Genomic DNA, 12,039 nt, shown 5'->3' with positions numbered 1-12,039 from the left:
ATTACTATAAGTTGAATTTTTTTTTTCAAATGTGAATCATTCTGTAGAGACCACTGATTTTCTCTTAATAAAATAAAATCCTAAAATAATCTAGTTGTTCTTTCTCTCCCCTTAAGCTCTGCCAAAAAGGATGGGGAACGTGTACTTTTGCAATCACCTCATGTCTCCTTGATTTCCTCACTCACCAGCAGAAAATTTAATAATGAGCCTAGCACAGCTCACAGGGAGGGGAGAAAGTTTCCCATACCGAGTCCTCAGGGGAGAGACTTGAGGCTGATGGCAGAGCGCAAATTTAATAGCTGCCTGACATTCTAAAGTAAGGGGAGTCTGAGCCGCTCAAACAGTTGTGTATTTACGAAATAGGTGATTGTGTTATCCCTGCTGAAAAAGGACAGTGAGCAGGGTTTTCATTGTGTGTGACATATGGGAGACTGCAAAAACTGCCCAGATGACAAGCACCGAAGGGTCTGCTTCACCACAAAGGCAAAAAATAATTTACTGCTTAGTGATAATAGAGGTGGGGTGATATGGCTGGCGGACAGAATTTGCTTGAAGTGTGATGGCTGTGGGCAGTGAGGTGTCTCCAATAGAGACTGTTCTTAAATGTCACCAGAAATTATCCTAAATCCTATGGAAATAGCCATACTTGTGAGCATACAATTTCCTCCATTAAATTCAGATAATTTCTGATCCTCAAGCAATTCTTTGCATGAAAGACGTTATTCATGAAACTATGTTTCTCTGTCTGGCCCAGAACAGATAATCCCAATAATTGTGTAGCTTAACTGATTTATCTCATTTAATTTTGCAGTAACCCTTTAAGGAGCTCCTCTTAAGATTTCCCTCTTACTGATGAATGTCAGTTGGGAATTGGTGGACACAGCCAGCGAGCCCCTTAGATGCCCTGGACTTTTCCCGCTCACAGTATTGTCCTCCCAGTATTCACAGCATTTCAAGGAGCACAAAGGTTTTTGAAGTCCAGAAGTTTCTACCATTTTCCAAAGCTCCATCTACAAAATTTAAAAGGTCTATCTACATGTATAATTAATACCTGGTATTTCCCCAGTGAATTTTGATTTAAAAGGGTTACGTGTCCATTATACTATTTAATCCTCAAAAACCTGTCAGGTAAATGTTACTTCCCTTATTCTACAGACAGAAAACGAGTCTGGGAAGGGGTCAGCATACCTGCCTGGGTCCTGGGGCCAGTAAGTGATAATGGGCCTCGATTCAAACCCGGGTTCTCTGTCTCCACAGCCTGCCCTGCCTTGGCCCTACCATCCCTACCCAGCTTCGTTGTTTTTCTCTGCCTTTCCTGTCCTGCCACACAGCCCTTGTGTGCCTTTGCACTTCCTGATGCAAGTAGGCAAATGCCTGATGCCACAGGCCTGCGATTCTGGACAATCTGATGTAATCATCTTTCTGACCGTCCCCTCAAGGAATAAACCGCAGGAGAGAGAGCCACTGGATTTTCTTGTTTTGTTTTAAATAGTAATAGATGTTCGAGTTGCTATCAGTGTTTGAGGCTTCTAATCAGCCCAAATTGTCTGCTCTATAATATAGGTTGACCTTCTAGGCTGATAAACCTGCATCATTACTGACTTCGGCAGAAGTTGGTGTTTGCGTGTTATTCGGGGGACAGAGTTCTGACAATGTCGAGAACAGCAAACATGATAAATCATTACAGGCAGCCTGGCTATGAGGACAGCACTTTCAATTGCGCCAGCCAATGGCAAGCATATGAGTTTATATCAAGGCCAGAAGTAAATTTAGGTTTTCTCTACACGCTCAGTCTCTAGATCGAGCCAGAACAGCAATTTTTGTTTCCATCAATTAGCGGAGCCGGTCTCTAAGGGGTCACAGCTGGTTTATTTGCTGTGCCTGTGGCAGCAACAGCGCCGACAGAAGCTGGTGTACGTCACTCATTTGAATGAGAATGTATAGTCCTGGTTTTGTTTGTTGAGACCTGCCATCAAACCAAAAAGTTAAAAAGCAATCGACTGTCTTTGCATGTCATGGCAAACCACACAGCTTCCTCAATTTTTTCAGAATTATTTAGCCTGTAAGTGGACTGACCATTACCTAGCATGGTCTCTGATATCAATTCCCTTCAAGAATATTTATTGAGCACCTCCCGTATGAAAAGTGCTACTTATCCGGAGTCCATGTCATTAAAAAAAAAAACAGGATATATCAGCTAGCGCCTGCAGATTCCCTTCTTTTATCCTGGAAACCCCCATGAAATCTGGCCGTCTTGAAAATCATGACTTCTGTGATCCTCGACATCACCCATAAGCTCTAACAGATGTAAGGCAGTAGACGTTTTGAGCCAACTCTCCTGAGCCAGGTCTTGATGAATACATTACAATACCCAGCATTGTTACCTAGATCTTACAGATAACCTTGGACATTCTTCTCCCAAATTCCCATCCTGTCTTATTTGTTTACTCATATCTCATATCTCATTACTACCCTTATTATTATTTACTAAATATTTTTCTTAAAATTGACCTTACTTTTTTCACACTTCAACTGATTTACTTAAAAGTGAAAATTGCATTACCTATTCCAAAGGAAAAATCAGTATCAATGATCATAAATAGAAGGTAGCCATAGGAATAAATATAATGAAGCAAAATAGTGCTATTAAAATTCTAGCCACATTCTTCTGTTCCTAGCCAAGATGTGACAGGGACTGTGTCCACCCTCCTGCCTCAAACAACCGAAATGGACACTGAACACCAGACAACAAAGGACAGTGATCTCTGAGAAAGGGAAACAAGTGAAGTGAGCCCGATAGTTGCTCCAGCTTACTGTTTAGAGTATCCAAGCAGCAGTACAGGAAAAGGAACCCAGGCAAAACCCAGGAATCTCCCTGAATGGAAGACATGTTGCTGAGAGTCCAGGGAGAACAGGCTAAGAATTCAGAAGACACAGATCAAAAAAGGAGAGAGCTACACTGAAATTACCCCAGGGATATGTGGAAGTTCCTCCTTAAGCCCTCAGCAGAGCACTGCCCAGCACATGAATAGGAGGAACCTATGAGGATGGGGGAAGAATCCCCCAAAAGATTGGAGGAAATAGTACTTGGGACTCGCACAGGGCCAGGTATCGTGCTTGCTCCTATTAGCCAGATTGGAAAACCTCATGATTCACAAGTTATTGCACAGACAACCCAGAAGATCTGCCTTGGAAGTGGTGAATAATTATCCCTAGAGTGGCCACTGCTCTGGTATCATTTAACAAATCTTCAAAGCAAAACCCAAAATGATCAAACTGTTCCCACATATCTTAATTGTGACTCAGAACAAAACTCAATTGTATTTACAGGAATACAGAAATATTTGGCACCCAACAAGGTAGAATTCACAATGTTTTGCAATGAATCTAAAAGAGTTACTAGACACACACTATCTATGATGAGGAGAAAAAGCAATCAATTAAAACCAACCCGGAACTGGCATTGATGTTAGAATTAGCAGAGAAGGACATTAAAACAGTTATTATAATTATATTCCATATTTTTAAAAAGTTAACTAGAGACAAAGGAGACATTAAAAATATCATATCACACAATTTTTTTAAAAGATTAAAATTGAGCTCTTAGAAATGAAAATCACAGTGTGTAAGATGAGGAACATACCAATGGGATTAATGACACGTTAGACATTGAATAAGAAAAGATCCATGGATTTAAAGGCATAATAATAGTAACAATGCAAAATGAAGCGAAGTAGAGTTGTTGTTTTTTTGTTTTGTTTTGGTTTTTATGAAAAGAGCATCTGTTAGCTGTGGGACAACTTTAAGCAACCTAATATATTTGTGTTTGGAGTCCATAATGGAGATAAGAGACAAAAGAGGACAGAACAAAATGAAGAATAATGGCCCCAAATTTCCAAATTTGATAAGAACTATGAACTCACAGATCTAAGAAACTCAATGAAAACTATACTAGGGAACATCATAATCAAATTGCTATAAAACAGTGATAAAAAAGAAAGTCTTAAAAGCAACCAGAAGAAAAAAGTCATGGTACATAGAAAGGAACAAAAACAAGAATGTCAGTGTATTTCTCGTTGAATACCATGCAAGCAAGAAGACATCTGAGCACTGTCTTTAAAGTACTGAAAGTACTGTTAACCTAGAAATCTTTAACAAGGAAAAATAACTTTCAAAAATAAAGGTACAATAAATCTCCACTGATAGTTTATAGCCATTCTTACAATAAAGATCAAAGCCTTTAACATAAAAAATTTTTAATTAAAAAGACATTTTTAGGCCTACAAAAGTTGAAAGAATTAATCACAATAGACCTGCCCTACAAAAAATATTACAAGTCCTTCAGGAAGAAGAAAAATACTAGGTGGAAATGTGGATTTACACACAGGGATGAAGAACATTGGATTTGGTATGATCACTTAAACAAATGGAGAAAGTTGCTGGTCCTGGGTTGGAAAGCTTAATGTTGTTAAGAAGTCAGTTCTTCTCAAATTGGTCTATAGACTCACTGCAGTCCAAACTAAATCCCAGCAGGTCTTTTGATTAAAATTGACAAGCTGATTCTAGAATTTATATGGAAATGCAAACGACCTCTAGATCAAGCTATAGCAAACCAGACAGTGTAGTAGTGTCATAAAGATAAACATAAAGATCATGGAAGTAGAAGAGAATCCAGAAATAGACCCACACATAGACAGACAATGGATTTTTGACATAGATGTGAAGGTCATTCAGTGGAGAAAGTATGTTTTCAATAATGATATGGGTCAATTGAGTATCTTATAAAAAAAAGAACTTCAATTCATACTTTATACCATAAGCAAAAGTCAACTCAAAATGGATCATAGATTTAAATATAAAATCTAAAGCTATGAAACTTCTAGGAGAAAAAAAATAGGAGAAAATCTTTGTGAGCCTGGGCTTAGGCAAAGATTTCTTAAGTAAGACATGAAAAGTACAACATATAAAAGAAAAAAAATTAATAAATGGGACAAATTCAATTTGTCAAAATTTAAAACTTTTGCTCTTACAAAATACTCTTAAGAGAATGAGAAGACAAACCACAGACTGGGAAAAATATTTGCAAATTGTATACCTAATAAAGTACTTATTTCCAAGATTGATAAAGAACTCTGAAGCTCAATCATAAGACGGCAACAATTTTTTTTAAATTACAAACAATTTAAAACACCTCACCAAAGAAGATAAACAGATGGCAAACAAAGCCTAACAAAGTATGTTCAACATCACTATTCATTAGGGAAATGCAATTTAAAACCATAGTGTGACATGACTATATACCTACCATAATGGCTGAAATTGAAAAGACTTGAACATGGGTGTTCATAGTAGCTCTATTTGTAATAGCCCCAAACTGGAAACAACTCAAATGTCCATCGGCAGATGAATGGGTAAACATATTGTGATATATTCATATAATGGAATACTACCCAGCTATAAAAAGGAATGGACTATTGACACAGACAGTCATGTTGAATGAATCTCAAAATAAAGATGTTAAGTGAGAGCAGCGAGAACAAAACAAGAGTACACACTGTATTATTCAATTTATACAAAGTTCTCAAAAAAATGCAGACTGCTCTATAGTAGCAGAAAGAAGGTCAAGAGTTACCTGGGAAGGGGGTGGAAATGGTGAGGTGTGGGAGGGAAGGATCACAGTGGGTCACAAGGAAAATTTTGGGGGGGGTGGAAATATTTATTAATTTGATTGTGGTAATGGTCTCAAGGTGTATATGTGTCATTTCAAATTATACCCTTTATTTTTTTTTTAAGATTTTATTTATTTATTCATGAGAGACAGAGAGAGAGAGGCAGAGGGAGAAGCAGGCTCCCAAGGAGCAGGGAGCCTAATGCGGGACTCGATCCCAGGACCCTGGGATCATGACCTGAGCCGAAGACAGATGCTCAACCATCTGAGCCACCCAGGCGCCCCTCAAATTATAGCCTTTAAATATACAGTTTGTCTTATGTCAGTTATACCTCAAAAAATCTGTTAAAAATATTCTGTTGTTTGACTGATGCTTGCTCTTCCTTTAGCAAAAGGCAGATTAGCTCTGGTTGGGAAGCCATTAAAGGCACACCAGCACAGAGGCTTTCACCTTGAAGCCCAAAGAGAGATTAAAAGACCATTTAAAGGAGAATAACATTTGCCTTCTGTGATTCAGTGTTATTATATGCTCTGTCCATGAACCACTTTCAACAACCTCATGTGTCAGCAGATGGGACATGTATTCACCACATACTTTGGGAAACAATGAACCAAGAAAATCCTTCTAAGAGTGTAGCAAGTATTGCGAAGTAACTTCATATAATAAATATTCAGTTGAAACTGGAATTCTACAGCCTCACCTAATGTTGGAACAACAATGACTCAAGACCAACCCTGCTTAAGTGAGGAGCGCAGGTTCCCCTTTGAGATTCCTCCTGGGCCATGAAGTGACTATGGTTCTTAGAGTTTCTTCATACCCCCCAAATTCTGCATATTTTAACAGCTCATTGGTGTTCTGGTCTCTTTCTCCAAATAAGGCAGTGGCAATGCCTGCTTTCAATGTAAGATCTACAGTAGGCAGTGAAAATACGAATTTCCAGAAGATGTGGAGGGTAAGTCACTCCTATCTCACTCATCCATCTTAGGGCAGGGGGAGAAAGCAGATCTTTTCATGGTGTCCTACAGAAAGGGCAAGAATATCAGGCAGGGGAGAGGGCTCCTGATAGAGATACTTCAGATTTTAATTAAAAAATCATGATGGAAATGAGAGGGGAACTTAGAAAGGAAAGGGGAAAAAAAGGTTGGCTTGGCATGGATGCTTTTTTGAGATCGTCCGTCTCCATGATTTTTGCATGAAGACTGCAAGATTGAGAGGCTGCCTTCTAGCTGATTTAAGGATGGATTCATGCCAAGTTTGTTTACAGGTCTGTGCTGAAAACCCACCCTCTCCCAGTGTCACCACTTCCTCTAACTCATCAGTGAATTATCACAGGCACCTAATTCCTTAATCAGCATTTAGGCTTTGGGTCTATGAAAATGCATGTCCCCTCTGGATGTGATAGAGCTGAAAACTTTATGAGCTTTATGAGCTGAGAGCTTGCAGCTGTCATCATTGGAGAAGACGGAGGTCCTTCTCTCTTTTCATGGCCTATTTCATTTCTACCAGCTCCAGGCTCCAGGGATGAGAGGTTGCAAGTATTTTTGATTCCAGAACACCACTTGGGTCACATTTAGTAGCTAGTGGAGTCAATATGATGTCAAAAGTCACACCTCCAATGAGCAGTCTTCCTCCGCCTGTACAGATTTTGTAAGCTCAGTTAGATTCTCTTTAGAGCCTCACATCTTGAGATTAGTCTATGTCAGGAGGCCACTAGGAATGTAGGAGGATCCAAAGGTCTGGGCCACTTGCTCTGTCTCAGCTTCACCGGGTGACCATGATCCTGCCTGTAGTTTCTCATGTGTAACTCTGTCCTTCCCAACCCCTGTCTTTGAAACTCTTCTAAGTCAACTCTGAACACACACACACACACACACACACACACACACACACTGCTGAACCCCCTCCTAGCAAGACCCTGGACAAGGGGCAAGCTACTGAACTTTTCTGTGGTTTAGTTTCCTCACCTGTAACATTGAGATACTGGGACGTGTATCTCATGCGATTGTCATGAGGATTAAAATAGTTTACATCTCAGAGGTAATTAAATCAGTCCCTAACATGTAGAAAGAACCTTTTTTTTTTTTTTTTAATATGTTAGGGACTCTTCCTTTTGGCTTCCTTAATTCCCTTCTCTGTCACTCTGCTTACCCATTTTCTGTGTCATTTTCTTAGTCATTACCTGCTTAGGCATCTCTTTCCTCCACGAGGCTATAGTTTCCTTGAGGACAGGAACTATGTCATGTCTGTTCTTTTAATCCCTAGCATTTGAGCAGTTTCTGACACACAGGCTTACAATGAAGGTAGAATCAATAAATAAGTCACCAGATGAAAAATTTATATCTGAACAAACTAAGGATAACTTTTTTTTGCTATAGAGGAAAAAAAAAAGAGCGAGACAAAATATACCAGATTGTTAAGAGTACTTAGTCCTGGAGGGTGAAATGATGTGTAACATGTATTTTCTTCTTTGTTCTTTTCTATCTTTTCCTTATAAGGAGGGTGTGGATAGGGGCAGAGGGGTTGCACAACAGTGCATGCAGAGGACTGAGCTCTGCTCTAACCAGAGAGCTTCAGGGATTATATTAGTGAGAATGACATGAGCTGTATTCACAAATGAACTTGGAAATTTGGCATCTTAACATAATAGAAATTTATTTCTCACTCCCATGTTGAGGGTGTGTGTGTCTGTACGTATCCATGATGTCATTCAGGGACCCAGCCCCATGGAGGCTCCATCCGCACATGGTTGCCAGGTCACCCTGGTGTCTACACATCTGGCTGGTGGACTGGGGAAGAAAGGGTGCGAGTAGGTTCATATGGGAGGTGTACCTCACTTCTGCCCATATTCCCCTTGTCCAACTTGAGTAACATTGCTCCAACTGGCAAGAAGGCTGGAAAATGTAGTCTAGCCATATGTCCCAACAGAAAGGAAATGGTTTGGTGAAGGGGCAGAGGAAGAGTTAGCTTTCCTCCCCTGTATCCTGTCTAACCTAGCCTGTTGATTCAACCAATTGGCCTCCCCTCCACTTCTCTCTCCCTTTCCATTAATCTTCCACACAGCTGCCAAAGTGACTTTTCTCAGATAAATATTTGACTTGTCCCTTGCCTTACTTAGCTCCCTTTCATCAACTAAATAAAGTTCAAATCTCTATAGGCTAAATCTCTCAGTCCATAAAGTCAAGGGCACAAGTAATATTTCTGTTTGTGACAGGATTTAATTTCAGTGTTGAGCTCCCATCCTGCCAGGTAGTACAGTTTTCTCCCCTTTACCCTGGGTCTGAGTTCTTGGGAGTATCATAGTACCAAGTCTTGAGAGGGCATAAAATCCTCAGTAGTCACCTCAGAGGGGTTTTCTGAAAGAAACCAATGCATCTCTTGCCATCAAAACACTGAAAGAAACCACCTTGAGAATCTCACTCAAATTGTCAGTGAAAGGAAGCAAACCAAACCCAGCATACTGAAAAACAAACAAGCAAACAAAGAAATAGAATAAGAAAATGAGTCACTGGGGATGGGGGTGGAGGAGCCCTTAAAAAAGAATTCATGGCAGAAGCAGAAACTCTTGTGTACTTATCTTTATAAAAGAATAGAAAAACAACTTGAAAAAAGAGGTCTCTTATATTAGCCAGCTAGCTACTATATGGTGCAAATGAGGGGCAGCATGTGTTTTAATGCTTTTTATTGGTATTTTAATTTATCTCTAAGCACCATCTTTACATCTTATACAGTTCCACTGAAACCAAAGTGCAGCTTTCACTTTAATGTTTCCTGGAATGCAAAATAGTTCCAACAAACAATATAAAGATGTATCTATTTTTGCTGAATTACACTCAAATGTATGAAGAAAGGGGATGTGTCCAGATACAGAAATGACAAAACATTACATCTGGAAGGATCTTTCATCTTGTGTATAGAGAAACTGGGGTATTTAGAAGCAGTAGCTCACCCAAGATCCTGTAGTGACAAACTGGGGCCTGGATCCAGACATCCACACCTACTCTCAGCTGGAACAATCTAGGTGGTCGAGGAAATTGGCACATTTCACTCAGAGTTCCGGAAGGTAGAAGCCTTGAAAGCTGCTGGGAAATATGTCAAAGCATAAAGCAACAGTCAGAAGCCATAGGTTTCCTTGTACTCTTAACACCTTCTACCTTCTTCTAGATAGAATCAGAACTCACTTCTAGGGCTCTAAGTCTCTCTCTGGCTAATGTGATTTCTTGCCCACACTTACTGGTCACGACACACATTCCCCCTCCTCTGTTCACAGCACCCCCACCTCTGGTTGCCTCTGGAGAATGATCCTGCCCCAGTGCATGCAGTCTTGGGGGAAGATCCTTTCCAGTGTCTGTTGTTCCTTGGTTGAGGAGAGTCCATGTGATATATAAGCTGGTGAGAGTCCTTCTCATGGACATTCAGATTTTAATCAGAGTGACACGAAGATGAAAAAACACTGGAGCCAATTCATCCAGTGATAAACCTGGAAGAGTCTGTCCATTGCCTGCTCCCAAGATACCCAGTGCTTCCTTAGCCCCCATCTTTCTGAGAACTGGTTATTTAGCTTTTCCTTCAGTTTGCTGTGTCATCTCAGATCCATCCAATAAATTTATTTCTTTGCCTAGTTTGTTAATTTGGTTTTGGTTGCTTGCAAATAACCTGAATTGATAAAACATTCAGTGGGCAGTCCTACTGATCCAACTCCACTTAACTGACTTAAGCAAATGGGTTAACCACTGCCTCAGCATGCTGATGACTAATATCCAGTATGCCTCAGTCTAATACATCCATGCACTCCATTTGAGTTTTGTACTTACCAAACATTGTTGTTTGTTCCTAAACTTGTTCATGCCAATTACAAATACAGTTGCAATTTCATAATGTAATTAAATATTAAAGAATGAGTGTTTGCTTCGGCAGCATATATACTAAAATTGGAACGATACAGAGAAGATTAGCATGGCCCCTGTGCAAGGATAACTCACAAATTCATGAAGCATTCCATATTTTTCCAAAAACCATAATATGCCTAGGAATAACAAAGAGGTGAAAGATCTGTACTCTGAAAAGTATTAAACACTGATGAAAAAAATTGAAGATGACTCAAAGAAATGGAAAGCAACTCCATTGTGATGGATTAGAAGAACAGATATGGTTAAAATATCTATGTTACCCAAAGCAATCTACACATTTAAAGCAATCCCTATCAAAATACCAACAGCATTTTTTACAGAACTAGAACAAACTATCCTAAAATTTCTATGGAACCATAAAAGACCCTGAATAGCCAAAGCAACCTTAAAAAAGAAAAGCAAAGCTGGAGGCATCACAATTCCAGACTTCAAGTTATATTACAAAGCTGTAGTAATCAAAATAGTATGCTACTGACAGAAAAATAGACACATAGATCAATAGAACAGAATAGAAAACCCAGAAATGAACCCACAACCATATGGTCAATTAATCTTAAACAGAGTAGGGAAGAATATCCAATGGGGGAAAAAAAAACTCTTCAACAAATGGTGCTGGGAAAACTGGACAGCAACATGCAAAAGAATGAAACTGGACCACTTTCTTTCATCATACACAAAAATAAATTCAAAATGGATTGAAGACCTAAATGAGAGACAGGAAACCATTAAAATACTAGAAGAGAGCACAGGAAATAATTTCTCTAACACCAGCCATAACAACATTTTTCTAGATAATGTCTCCTGAGACAAGGGAAACAAAATCAAAAATAAACTATTGGGACTACATCAGAATAAAAAGCTCCTGCACAGCAAAGGAAACAATCAACAAAAACTAAAAGGCAACCTACAGAATGGGAGAAGATATTTGCAAATGCTGTATCTGATAGAGGGTTAGTATCCAAAATCTATAAGGAACTTATACAACTCAAAACCCAAAAAAACAAATAATCCAGTTTAAAGAAATGGGCAGAAGACATGAATAGACATTCTTCCAAAGAAGACATCCAGATGGCCAACAAACACATGAAAAGATGCTCAACATTATTCATAATCAGGGGAATAAATGCAAATCAAAACTATAATGAGATATCACCTCATACCAGTCAGAATGGCTAAAATTAACAACACCGGAAATGATAGGTGTTGGTGAGGATGAAGAGAAAGGGGAACCCTCCTACACTGTTGCAAACTGGTGCAGCCACTCTGGAGAACAGTATGGGGGTTCTTCAAAAAGTTAAAAATAGAACTACCCTATGATCCAGCAATTTACACTACTAGGTATTTACCCAAAGGATACAAAAATACTAATTCAAAGGGATATATGTGCCCCCGATGTTTATAGCAGCATTATCAACAACAGCCAAATTATGGAAAGAGCCCAAATGTCCATCGACAGATGAATA

General features: G+C 39.2%; 1 non-coding gene across 1 annotated transcript; it reads left to right on the top strand.

Moving 5' to 3' along the window:
* The first annotated feature begins 10,567 nt into the window (after positions 1-10,567).
* On the top strand, positions 10,568-10,674 carry LOC123836334 (U6 spliceosomal RNA). The gene has a single exon (XR_006788941.1). It is a non-coding gene; the product is annotated as a U6 spliceosomal RNA (small nuclear RNA).
* Positions 10,675-12,039: the final 1,365 nt, after the last annotated feature.

Source organism: Mirounga angustirostris, unplaced genomic scaffold (genome assembly GCF_029215605.1).
Source record: "Mirounga angustirostris isolate CCGP_5_RB_7025 unplaced genomic scaffold, mMirAng1.0.hap1 SCAF_7, whole genome shotgun sequence".
In the NCBI taxonomy this organism is placed as follows: Eukaryota; Metazoa; Chordata; class Mammalia; order Carnivora; family Phocidae; genus Mirounga; species Mirounga angustirostris.
This window is presented reverse-complemented; position numbering and strand designations above follow the sequence as displayed.